Genomic DNA, 12,357 nt, shown 5'->3' with positions numbered 1-12,357 from the left:
CCCCAGTACAGAGATCTGGGCCTAAATCCATAATTGTTTTGCTCACCATGCCAATCCAGTTTGGACCCAGCCATATGCAAATCAGTCTTGACCCTGTGCCCAATGGGAACAGTCCAGCCCAAACTGCCATGCCAGGTCCTCCCTGGACTGGAAACAAGCATCCTAGGACCGGTTTCTGACTTTCAGTCTTCAACAGCCATGATAGCTTGACTCCAGTGGCATGGAGAGCACGGGACCCACGTCTGGGCATACTCGTCCCACTCGGGGTAACAAATGCAAACAGAACAATTGATGGACAGAATGCAGAACAATGTCATTCATTCACCCCAGTACAGATATCTAGGCCTAAATCCATTGGTGTTTTACTCACCATGCCTTTCCAATTTGAACCCAGCCATATGCAAATCAGTTTTGAACCTGCGCCCAATGGGAACATTCCAGCCGGAACTGCCAGGCCAGGTCCTCCCTGGACTGAAAACAAGCATCCTAGGACCGGTTCGGGCTTTCAACCCTCATCAGCCAGGATAGCTTGACTCCAGTGGCATGGAGAGCACGGGACCCACGTCCGTGCATTCCCGTCCCTCTCAGGGTGACAAATGCAAAAAGAACAATTGATGGACAGAATGCAGAACAATGTCATACATTCACCACATTGGCAGTTTGGGCTGGACTGTTCCCAGGAGGCACAGGGTCAATACTGATTTGCATATGGCCAGGTATAAACTGGGGTGGCATGGTGAGCAAAATAATGATGGATTTAACCCAGATCTCTTGACCGGGGGAGAATGTTTTTATTTGTTCTGCATTCCCTCCATCAATTGTGTATCTTTTGCTTTCTCACCCCAAGTGCGCCGAGTATTCCAGACGTGGGTCCCGGGCTCACTGTGCCTCTGGATTCAAGCTATCCTGGCTGAAGAGGGGTGATACTCTGAAACCGGTCCTAGGATGCTTGTTTCCGGTCCAGGGAGGACCTGGCTTGGCAATTCGGGCTGGACTGTTCCCATGAGGCACAGGGTCAATACTGATTTGCATATGGCCAGGTCTAAACTGGGGTGGCATGGTAAGCAAAAGAATGATGGATTTAACCGAGATCTCTCGACTGGGTGAGAATGTTTTGATTTGTTCTGTATTCTGTCCATCAATTGTGTGTCTTTTGTTGTCCATGGTGGGGCGGATTTTGCTAGTAAAAATGGTTATATTCCCTAAGCTCCTCTATCTCTTTACAAATATCCAAAACAACCCGGGGAAAGCTTTTTTTCCAGGCTCTGAGAACACAAACAATCCGGCTAGTTTGGGGAGGAAGACATGCTAAAATCAAGTGGGAAACACTGAGACTTCCATTTTCACAGGGTGTGTCCGAGGTACCAGATTTCAAACTCTACTGTTACTGTGCATAAGCACACTACGCCACGTACTGGTTTCAGCCTACTCCCTTTTATGCCACACCTAGCTGTAGAAATGGGTTACACGGACCCCACCCCCTTGTGGGGCCTTATTTCCATGCACCTTAAAAGATGCGATGCAGATCTCACCACAGTCAATGCACCAACTCGGCCTGGAGGTAAGTAGCTACAAAACTGGACAGGCAAAGGCTATACTCTCCCCGATTACCCCTGGTACGCCATCTGGACTTATAGGTTACATATGAACGGCACTGCCGACAAATGCTAGAAAAACTCTAAATAGAGGTATGGTGGATCTATATATCAACGGGAATTTTTTGATGAGAGAACAATTCTTTCGTGACAGAGAACCCACAACTATGGAACTCTTTCTGTTTGTCAGACTCAGGCAAAGCGTTACCGCCGCTACGCCAGAATTACCGCACAAACCAACAGTTCTTCCACCAATGCATGAGCTCTTACAAACTGAACCACCTCAACATGGAACTTCACTAACTTACCATAATACACAAAAAGCAACTACATCTTGCAAATCAGCATCACATGCAGAATGGGAGGTGGACCTCGGTACACCAAAATCAGAGAAGCAGTGGGACTTCTGCTGCAAGCAAATAGAGACCATCACAGCCAATAGCCGGCTACGTCTGATTCATTATAAGTTCCTACGCTATACTATACCCCTATCAAGCTGTATAAATTCAGAATTAGGGATAACAACAAATGTGTCAGGTGTGGCAGAGACAGGGCTGGATTTATACATCTAGCATGGGAGTGTCCAGCTATACATGAATACTGGCAACACATATTTGAAGCTATGTCACAGATGGTGGGAACAGCGCTCCCGATGCCCCAGATGTCGCATTACTAGAGTACATAGATGGAGTAGTCACTGTACACAAGAAATATCTAGCACTGGGGTTCCTGATAGCAAAATGTAAAGTAGCCTGCAGAACGAGGCAGCAAGGGACCTGCTCAAGCTCCCTAGCCATGTCTCTAGAGAATCTCTTAAACTACTCCACTGGCTGCCAAACGCTGCAGGAGTCAGGTTTAAATCCCTATGCATCCCTCACAGGGCAATAAATGATAAAGGCCCTGAAAAACTCAGAAACTTGATAGCCACCTACGCGCCCTCTAGATTGCTAAGATCCTCCCAGCTACACCTCCTCTGAACAACCACAATCAAAAGAACTTGATCGGGAGGAAGATCCTTTGCACACTTGATTCCAAAACTGTGGAACGAGCTCCCGTCCGATATAAGAACACTGCAAAATGAATTACATTCAGAAAAAACTCAAACCTGGATGTTTTCTTTCAACCACTGATCTGCACTGTCCGCAATACAGCACTCCATACTAGCGCTGGGAAGGGATGTATGACATTACAACGCATGCTTTTACCACGCATGCTTTTACATCGCAACTTTTACAACGCATGCCTTTACAACGCATAGTGTTGAGGGGTGCTGGATAGTGAATAGTTTAATTTACTATTCCAACTCCAGTCCCCGTGGATAGTAGGGAAGGTGTTGGATAGTAAATTAAATCTATTCCCTATCATAGAGCGCCCCCCAGCGCAATGCGTTGTAATGGTTTGCGTTGTAAAAGTTGCGATGTAAAAGCACTGCGTGGTAAAAGTTGCGTTGTAAAGGATGTTTCCCGCTGGGAAGCCCTCGCAGGTATGCGCTCTATACATCGTGAAACTAGAAGCTAGAAACTAGATGGGGAAGCGGCCGGGCCCCCAAATGCAAAGAATTTTATTTTATTTTATATGCTTATAAAGCGCCAGACTAGACCCCCGAAGGGGTATCTCCGCGCTATAACTGCAATGACTGCAAGATCTCATAACATGGCAGGAACAGTCATTTACATTCGCTGAACTGCTCCCCCTACCTCCAGGCCTACAGAAATATGGGATCCCCTGACAACGTACTTCTTGTCTTCATCTGACGATACTGAGGATACTACAAGCAGACAGGTCGAAACAGGGTCTTAAGGACACAAAAAATAACAGTTGAGCCTCCCTCCTTTCACACATAAAAAGTATACATGAACCCCTACCACAGAACTTACAGTGGCATAGGACGAGGTTGGTGGTGTAGGAATATTACTCACCATACGTGTATAATATACGTTATCTCACAACTATGAAAAGATTTAGTGTCATCACTGATAACAAACTGGACGAAAAACAAAAACAAAAAAAACAGAAAAAGTGTAACATTCAATTTTTTTTATTTTGTATTTAATGTTTATAAATGTAATAATGCAATACTGTGAATATGTGCCGAAAGTACTAGCCAATGCTGTTTAAGACTAAGGAGGGTTGGTTGTTTCTCTGTGTTTGTTTGACAAGAAAAGCATTATACAATAACTGTTAAATGATTCTCAGAACACCTGCCTAGGGAATCAGGAGAGACCTTCAGGAAGCTCTTATTGTGGGATACTTGCTGGACATGAAATTATCAGCATAACAGTTCATTCGGTAGTTGATTTCAGTATGGTACTTCACCTTTAGTCTGATAAGCATCAGAAAGTCTTGCATCTGACATTGTCTAAAAAGTTTCTGTACATGCTCCAAATGCACAAAAATAGATAGGATCTAGTCAGAGGCGGAGACTGTCAAATCAATGGATCTAGACAAGGAATAGAAATGCTTCAAACTTTACATGTATCATAGCAAAGGACTTTACTAATATCAACAAACAGCTATCCTCTTAAGTTTTCTGTATCTGTTACAACATTTTCAGGGTCTCTGGAAAGGATAGCTCTCGCATCATAGTGCTCCTCCACCCTTCGACATACTCATCATGAACAAAATGTTGTCCTCTACTGCTGCAGCTAGGTGAGGGTGGCTTAAGCAAATGGAGGCGTAGAGGGATGAAATGAGAGATTCATTATAGGATGTATGGTTTTGGTAAAGGTGGAAACCCTTGGAGTGATTTCTTATGGGACTCCGTGCAAGACTATCAGGTTATGATTTCAAATGAGCTGATCTAGCCAATCCACTCCATTGAAAGATCTATTTATATGCATTTATCCATAGTTCAGAAGCTTTAAGTTGACCACTGTACAGTGTCCCAAGCGGGGTATACTATTCTGCAACTTGCAGTCAGTTAAACCAGCCAGCTTTTACCACTACAAGTAGGTGGTATGTAATGTCTGCATACAGTGAGAATTCTTCCTGTTGTCCACAATTTCCTGCGGATACTATGGGTGTCAGTCACCTCATGAGAATGTATCCTTCAGTGAGGTGAGGCAGTTTAGTCACGCTAAAACTGTATATTGTATATATACCTGTGAATCAATATAATTTATTTAAAGAGCTTTTATAATATATTACAAGAATACAAAGTTCTAAATGTGCTACAAAAATGTTGTAGAAAGAATATCAGAAACAAAAATATCGTGAATGTAAGTATAAGTAGGCATTTATAGATTACTATTCTTAAATTGTGTTTGTTTTCTTGTCCACATTTACTCCCCGACAAGCAATGAGCGAGACATTATTAGCTGTGCAAATATATAGCCTTGTTTTTTCTACCTTTACCCTCTACACACTCACACATTTCCTCTATTTCTCTTATTTTTTTCATTCTCTCTCTGCCTGTTATATCCTTATTTTCCTCCCACTTCCACTGTCACCTGTCACAATTATATGCAGTCCAGTGGTGACTCCTGAACAGTGTCTTCATGGCATAGCCCTGTCCCCTGTGAGCTGCCACACACTGCCCCATCAATGTGCCCACACTGCTATTTATTTTAATTAGCAGTGTTCATGAAAACACAACTTTCATGTTTTCAGAAACACTGCCTGTTTTCATGAACAGTGCCAGTGCATATGCCAGCCCTTACAGCCGCTCCAGTCTCTAGATACAGGGTTGAGGAGGAGGTGTAGATGGGATGAGGTACGACCCAGCTACAGAGTGCTGCTTAAAAACACATCCCTCTGTAGGTGGATGTATGGATTGCACATGTCTGAAGAGCGTACTTTAACTACATCCAGTGAGATAGTGAATAAATGAGTGAGTGACGTTTGAGAGTATCAATGAGAGTGAAAGTGAGGATCAGTGAATGTGTGAAAGTGAACATGAATGAGTGAAACATGAATAAGTGTGCAGGTGTCAGTAAAGGAAGGAGTGTAAGTAAGTTAGAATGAATGAGGGGGAGATTGTGAGTAGGGGAGAGTCAGGGGTGGCTATTAATGGTAATTCAGGTGCCATTGCACCAAGTTCCAGAGGCCTGACGTAGCTACTGAATCCAATTTTTACAGCAGAGTGCCTACACATCAAGTGTTCAGAGCAGAGTACACTAGCACTTGTGAATGATAGTTAATACGAGAGTTTGTTAGCATGTGTTATGCTTGAGAGTCTAATGCTGGCCATAGCATACTAAAGATGATTCTTGACTTATTGATAAATTGAAGGTAACAGGCTGTCGCAGACAGAGGTAAGTCTTGGCATAAGGGAGGGCACCCGTGGCAATATACAGGCCCTGATGTACTGGAAATAATTATTATCCTAAGGGGAAACCTTCGGCAAAATGCTGGTTACGAAATACTTGAGGTAATTCTTGGCCTCAGAGACTGTAACCATGGCATATTGGTAGTAGGGGATTAGGGTGGAGGAATCAAACCAAGATAAACTGCTGATTCTCACGTACTGGTGGAAATTTCTGTCACATGGGTCACCGGTGGTATAGGGGCAGTATAAATGGCCAGTTTCTTGTACTGGCATTCTTTACTTAATTCTTGGTTTATTGGGATAGCCATATCAAAGTGCTGGATTTGGTAAAATGGAGGTAATTCTTAATATATTCTTAAAATATAGGTGCAGGCTTCAAATTGGGTTATTTGTTGATGGAGGGAGAAAACTAGGCATGGGCGGAAAATCCGTTCCGCTCGCGGATTTTGCGGATTTTCGGGAAATCCGCAATCCGCGAGATTTGCGAATTTCCTGAAAAATCCGCAAATCCGCGAGCAGCGGATTTTGCTCGCACTGCTCGCACTGTTCGCGTGAGTTCGCGCCCCGCGAATAAGTGCGAAATTGCAGAAATACGATTTTAGCAAAACTGAAAGTAACTACTTACCAGGTTCAAAAGTTCAGGCTCATCATTAGTAGCCATTTCCTGTAGTGCTTCCTGAGGGGCCCCTCCAGAGTTCAGTTGCCAGTTGCAACTATTATGTGACCCTGCTCTGAACCTCAGAATAGTTACACATATGCCACAAAGGTCCTGAATTACAGCTAAGGGAGACAAGCAGGAGCCAGGCTGGAAGTTAAAATCCATTAATCAGCCCCTAATTCATTATTGTCAGTTGGGGCAGGGCAGGTGTTGTAACTAATTTTGCAACAATGAAAGCACTTAGCAAGTGCAAAAGATCACTAATCAGGGCGCACTAAGGAAGCAGGTGCCAGCTAAAAAAATATTCTGTGACACATTAATCAGCCCCAAATTAATTCAGGTCACTTGAGGCAGGGAAGGTGTGCTTTGCTTTGCCAAAAATAATGTACACTGGACAACCAGAGGGTGTGGTGATGAAACAGAGGGTGGCATGGGTGGGCCAGAGGGTGGCATGAGTAGTCAGAGAGTGGCAGTGGTGACAGAGAGTGGCAGTGATGAAGAAGAGTGTCCCAAACAGGTTGGACACGTAGAAACAACAAGTTCGCAAAACTTGCGACCCGACAGGTAAGTTCGCAAATTGCGAAATTGTAAAAACCCTCGCGAACTGGCAGAAACACGGGCGAACACAAAAAAAAAAAAAATCCGCAAATTCGCGGGAATTCGCGGATTTTGCGGATTGCGAGTTTGCAAATCCGCAAATTCGCGGATTGCCAATCCGCAAAATCCGCTCATGCTTAGAGAAAACCCCACACAAATAATAAACACAATCATTGTCAAGTAAAACCACAAAGTCACTAAAATAACCTGTGCTTAACCTTCTGGTAACTTAGCACAAAAGCAGTCAGGATTAACTTAGAGGCAATGTGCAAAGTATTTATGCAGTACTCAAACAATAATAAAATGAAACACAACAGAAGAAAAATCCCACACCAATTTCGAAAAAAGATGAAATTTTAATGAATAAAATCACACCAAAAAGTCAAAAGTCCAATCAGTAGCCGCGTAAATCTTTAAGTGAAAATAGACCACAAAGCGCCACTCGTGGTTATCTGGTCACCCTGGACCAGGTTAAAGTCACAGGTTCAGGCCAAGCATGATGGTGCAATGGTCAGATATAGGAACTAGGTTCATTCCACTGAAGAGATATCTACTCAAGTCTGTGTGAGGTGCTGCTGTTCGCATTGGTGGGGCCATGTGAAGGTCATTTTCCACGGGAGGGGCAGATTGGGTGTCGCAGACAGTCACTGTCTTGCCGTGAAGAGACAGTTGTCATTGGAGTTTTGCATTGCCGCTTGACATGGGCTGCTACTGTTGGTGCAAAATGCAAGTCTCAGGAGTTTCGAGTTGGTGGTGGTAGTAGATGGTTGCTGTCAGCGCGAAATGCCGGTTCCGCTGGAGCTTCGCGTGGCGGCCGTCACAGGTGGGCCTTTCTCTGTGCCAAGAGCCACTTCATCGTAGCAAGGGGCCTACAAATTTGGTATTTTGCCCTTTGATTTCAGAAGGGGTACACTCTGATGCAAGCCAAATGTCCAGAACCTGGGAGCACCTCTTGGGGACCAAGACTCACTCCAGCAGTAGGGCTCAGACAGGTTCAGTTGCATGGAGGCCTCCGGAAGCTTGTTGTGTCCCTGTAGCTCAAACAGGGGGTCACTCAACAGACCTGCTCTGTCACTTTTGGGGAGCCTGGTTTTAAGGAAGGCATATTCAGTCTACCTTCTTCACACAGCAGAGAAGTCCTTGTTCTGAATCTTCCACATGGCTAGGAGTGTTCTGCTGAGTAGTGAAGGTGCCACTTTTATCTCCAGTGCCAGCTGTTGGTGGAGGATTCCCCCTTTGTCTAACCTTCCCCCTTTCGTTTGGCTCCACACTGTCTAGGGCAGCGGTCTTCAAACTGGGGGCCAGGCCCCCCCTAGGGGAGCATCAGGTGATCACAGGGGCAGCTTCAGGCTCTGGCCAAAAGGAGCATTATGCTTTGTGATGGGCCATCACTAACATCTTTTGTCATTTATATCCTAGCTGGGAGTATGTGTCAAGAGGGAAGGGACTCCAAATATTCATTAAAACCCCCAGCCACACACCTTGAATACTTTTAATAGATACAATTTAATACATTAATTGTGAAAAATTCTGAAGGGGGCCCAATGATTTTTTTTCCCGGAGGGGGAGCTCTGCATTTAAAAGTTGGAAGATCACTGGTCTAGGGCACCAAAAGGCAGGTATGCCTAGGTGCGAGCTGTATTTGTAATTGGCAGGGCAGGCCACCACTAGAGGTCAGGAAGGGGTGGGCCAGCCCTTACGTTCAAGAAATACTCTGCCATACACCCAAGGTCCTTTTGTACCGATGTCTAGAAGGAATACACAAAACACCACAGGAGAGGCATTTACAATCATGTGACCTTGGACACTGACAGAAAGGCCCTTTTCGTTTTTGTAGAAAAAAGCCAACTTTCTAAAAATTACGTTTTCAAAATAGTAACTTAAAATCTTATTTTGCCATTAAAGAGTGTAAATAACACTTCAATTGAATGGAAACAGCCTAGTCCACCTGGTCTTATACTGAAGTTATCACTAATTAGATGTAATAACATAACCATGCATTATTCTATGGGAGAGATAGCATTATAGCAGTGAAAAATAATTTAGAAGTTGCCAGGACATGTAAACTTAAATACACACGTCCTACTTTTTAAATATGATGCATCCTGTCCTATGAGCCTTGAAGGCAGACTTATCTAACGACTAGCTCATATGCTACTGGTAGCTTTCCAGTTACCTCTTACTAGCTCTTCTGCATACAGCCGAACTTAGTAAATTGGAAGCTTTTGATTGTTGAATTTATATATGTATGCTAAAATTTAAAGTGTGTATTCCAGACAAAAATGTGTGTCTTTCCAGAACTCATAACCTGATGTATGGGAAAAAATGGTTGAATTTCTAAAATATATTTCATGATGATATTCGAGTGATAAATCATGCATCGTGGGAAGGACTTATTACTAATACGATTATCTTGGTGCCAGTGGCATTGCAGCTATGCTAGTATTACCCATGCAGTGACACTTAAAATTTATAAAGCCTTTTTTAGATTTCTGCTGGCAATTCTTTCTGATGCACTGAGGTGATCACTGTTGGCAATCTTGCATGAGGTGGTCTCTATTGGAATTGTGTGTGATGTCAGCACTATTACAACACTAATAATATTTATTAGTAACTCGAGATGACTTTCCTTGAACATAAGTGCTTGTGGTAAAGAAAAGTTCAGAAACCCCCACTTTAGAACCTACCTTAGTGGTGACTTACCAGTATTAAAAAGAAAGGTTTAGATCTGGTTGTATTTGCCATGTCGAAATGGCAGTGTAAAACTGCACTACAGATTGCTGTAGCAGGCCTTGAGAACACATAGTACCATTCAATAGGGACTTACAAGTAAATTAAATATGCCCAATTGTGTGAATGCCAATGTTACCATGTTTAAGGGAGCGAGCACAAGCTCTTTACCATCGGTTAGCCGGGGTAAAGTGCACAGAGTCCTAATACCTACAAAAACGAGTTCAGCAAAGCAAGGGAGAGAAGGCAAAAGATTTGGCCAAATTCCACACCAGGGATGTCAGGTCTAACAGAGAACCCAAGGCAAATGTTGTAAAAAAAACAGGGTCAAATCATGACATGTGTTCCGCACTACCACTTTCAGAGATGAGCCCCATCACTGACAGGGTCCTTAGTACATTGTAGTTCAGGACTTCCCTTTTTCCTTATGGCCTCTGCTCAACTCATTCCTCTATTTAATCCTCTCTTACCAGGTGGTGCAGCCAGGGCACCAGGCAAGGGCAGAAGGCTAAGGGCATCTTCCTGTTGCCTTCTTCAGGCCAATTAAAGTTTAAGGCCTAAACCCCTGTCTCTTCCTCTCACCTATTCATTCTTTAAGCACTCCCCACTCAGCCATAGGTGATTACCATACATTTTTCCTTTGGTGTTTAATAATTGCTCCTAATGAGTTGCTCCTGTTGCTCTACTGTAGCTTCTCTGTCGTTCCTCAGTATACTCCACATAATAGTTCTTGGTGGTTTAAGTGTTCCTCCAATTACTTGCTCTGCAGCTTCTGGGTAGACTCATTACATTATTCCTTAGTTGTTTTACAGTGCCTTCACTGGGTTGCTCTGCTGTAGATTCTCTGTTGCTCCTTGTATACTCCTAATAGTTCTTCCTGGTGGTTTAACAGTGCCTCCAATGGGTTGGTCCTCTGTAGGCCATGGATAGAGTCCATCAATGAATCCCTGATAATTTAACAGTGCCTCCAATGATTTGACCCTCTTATCAAAGGTACTTTCTACATATGATAGTGCCCACTCTAAAAGATGATATTTACCTCCATCCACGGCTTCATTTAATATCACACTATCTGCAATACTCATTCAGCTCACTGCGCACCTACATCATCAACAGCGAGGCACCTCACCTACATGTTCTATATAGGTCAAATCACAAGGCACTCAAGAACCCGAAGCACTAAACAAACAATGCAAACAGACCATGCAGTAAACTTGGCTTCGCAAGCGGTGTGAAAAATGCTTTATAAATACCAATACAATACAATATGCTTGAGCTACAAAATATGCATGACTTTTTCTCTCAAAATTATAGATTTGCTGTGCATTCAGGTAAAATTCTGTACTGCATCTTTAAATATTCATATTTCTCAGACTAAATGGCATATTTTAATTACTGTCATTAACACATTTTGATTCCACAATAACACATGAAAAGTGACCATGAATGTCTTGAAAGTGCATTATTCATATGTATGTTTACAAACAGCATGACAATCCATTATCCACACGCACAAAAAATGTTAGTAATGGTATGAAGCATCCTACTAACACAAGTACATGGTAGTGACCTGCCTAAGTGAAATCTGTTCTTGTACCTTCCCTGCTATATGCTGACGATGCAGTATTACTATCTCACATGGCTAATGGTCTTAAGGTACTTGTCGACCTTTTTGTCAAGCTTATGTATGAATTAGAACTGGACACTGTCAGTCAAAAGTCTTTATTCGTCTGAATACCAGCCATAAAAGAGAGCATCATAAAAACCAAAACATTTCATCAGACAATTCATAATAGAGCAAAGTACCAGCAAATAATCATAAATCTATGATAATAATGATTGTGAATAATGCAAATTACATGTGAGATAATATCATACTATCGTTCCACGCAAAAATGCATGAATGGACATGCTGATCTGATCAATGTAATCCAAATAGAAAGTAATCATTTTCCAACAATGTTCCGTTGCCGGACAGCCATAGAGATATACTTATACACCATTAAACAAATAAATTAATTATTTAGCAGTTGAAGATGGTTTAAAGCGGTCCGACACTTGCGAATGTTTAAAAATCATAAAAGCGGTTTTGAAAAAGCTTGTTTTGGTTCTATATAAAGATTACATAAAAACATAAAATGCAAGGTACACTGGACTGACTTTGAATCGCATCGGCACAATTCCAAGTTGGTTTCACAATGGTGTCACGTGGGTATGACACCAATAAATAGGAAGTACCCATCCTAAATCTTATCAAATAAAACATTTTAGTGTGACTAAAATAAAAGGAGAGGTACGGTGCAATGCCAGGTTAACAAATCAGTAATGAGTGGTCGACAACGCTTTTTTTACCCCCCTCCAGGTTATCTCTAGCTGAGTACTGGTGGATTAAAATTTATTTTTTCAACCTGGCCCTTGGTATTTTGGCTATATGTAAATGTAAATGTAGCTGTATTTGTAAAGCGCACTGTTACCCCGGAAACCCAAGGTGTCCTGGTGCTGTACTCATA

Source organism: Lissotriton vulgaris, chromosome 6, assembly GCF_964263255.1.
Source record: "Lissotriton vulgaris chromosome 6, aLisVul1.2, whole genome shotgun sequence".
In the NCBI taxonomy this organism is placed as follows: domain Eukaryota; kingdom Metazoa; phylum Chordata; class Amphibia; order Caudata; family Salamandridae; genus Lissotriton; species Lissotriton vulgaris.
Note: the sequence above shows the minus strand (reverse complement) of the source record.